The sequence below is a fragment of the Peromyscus leucopus genome, chromosome 3 (genome assembly GCF_004664715.2).
Source record: "Peromyscus leucopus breed LL Stock chromosome 3, UCI_PerLeu_2.1, whole genome shotgun sequence".
NCBI lineage: Eukaryota > Metazoa > Chordata > Mammalia > Rodentia > Cricetidae > Peromyscus > Peromyscus leucopus.
Genome location: NC_051065.1, coordinates 67247153 through 67248992, shown reverse-complemented (window position 1 = coordinate 67248992; position 1840 = coordinate 67247153).

Sequence of the window (1840 nt, the reverse complement as noted above, 5' to 3'; positions counted from 1 at the left end):
CAGCGGCGCCGCAACAGCCTCCGGGCCGGGATGGAGGTAGGACGGAGAGCGCTGGGCGCCCGGAGACTCTGCTCCCCGTTTCCGCTCCGCCTCCCGGCCGCCCTTCCCCCACGCTGCGGCCAGGGCCCGCTGCGCGCGGCATTGTGGGAGATGTAGTCGGGGCTTGCGGAGAGGCGGCACGTGCTCTTAGCCCAGGGGCTCCCGGTGACGCCGTTGCTTGGCAACCAAGAGGCGCGGCAGCTGCAACACTATTAGAAGAAATGCCGCATCCTGATGGTGAACTGAAGTCTCCGCGTCCTGCTACCGACCTTCCATCAGAAAACCAACCCTCCAGATGCTGTTAGCTGATGCTGGGAATCCTACTGTTGCAGAATGCAAGTGTGCCATGGTTGTTCCTGAAGATCCTCACATAGTGCAGAAGGGCATGGAAAATAAAAGGACTAAAGATTAATAGAAACAAAGTATCCTTCTCTGGTGACTGAGGGCCTGGCTCAGCAGTTCAGACAATTTGCCAGAGTTCGATTCCCGGCTCCCACATGAAGAGGTTCATAACCTCCCGGAACTCCGGTTCCAGGGGATCCCATCTTCTGGCCTCTGCAGACCAGCACACTCACATACAATTTAATAAATACAAAAGGTATTTTAAAGATATTCTTTTCACGTATGGTATAATTATGTATGCACACAGCAAATATAAGACAATTTGTAGACAAATTATTACAATTAAGAAGAGTTCAACAGGCGGGTAGTGGTGGCGCACACCTTTAATCGCAGCACTTGGGAGGCAGAAGCAGGTGGATCTCTGTGAGTTTGAGGCCAGCCTGGGCTACAGAGTGAGTTCTGGAAAGGCTCCAAAGCTACATAGAGAAAACTTGTCTCAAAAAAGCCAAAAAGAAGGAGGAGGAGAAGAGTTCAACAAAGTTAATACATTAATAAAAAAAATAATCAAGAACTTTCAGGTGTGGAGATGCAGCTCAGTGGTAGAACACTTGCCTAGCAAGCATACCGCCCTAGATTAAATGCCCAGTGATAGAAATTCCCACCACGCACCCACTGTGGGGCATGGTCACGAATGCCCGGCAGGACACTTAGTCATCTCCACGGAGTCATTTCTGGGGTCCTGCGTGACCCATGCCCCATGGTTACACGGTCACGTAGTCGTGCAGATGTGACCACATGATCTCTGCGCGTGGGCCTCTCTCTCTCTCTCTCTCTCTCTCTCTCTCTCTCTCTCTCTCTCTCTCTCTCTTGTCTTTCCACAGGCCTGATCACATCTATCCCTTTCTCTTTGTCTTGATAAAACTCTTGTTAGTGGATTCTGTCATGTGTCATGACTTTTCCTTTGGGGCAAGAGCACCGCAAAAAAAAACCAACACCCAGCACACATTAAAAATTACACATTCTAAATGGATGGAACTAGAAAAAATCATCCTGAGTGAGGTAACCCAAACCCAGAAAGACAGTCATGGTATGTACTCACTCATAAGTGGATTCTAGATATAAAATAAAGAAAAATCAGACCACAACCCATAGAACCATGGAGGATATATATATATATATATATATATATATATATATATATATATATATATCATGGAGGTCCCTAGGACGACTGTGGCTTATAATAAATTTCGGTTTCACTCAATTATTGAAAAAAAACAGCCAAATGAATGGAAACACATGAACTATGAACCAATGGCTGAGGGGCCCCCAGCTGGATCAGGCCTCTGAATAGGTGAGACAGTTGATTGGCTTGATCAGTTTGGGAGGCAACTAGGCAGTGGGACCAGGTCCTGTGCTCATTGCATGAGTTGGCTGTTTGAAACCTGGAGCTTATGCA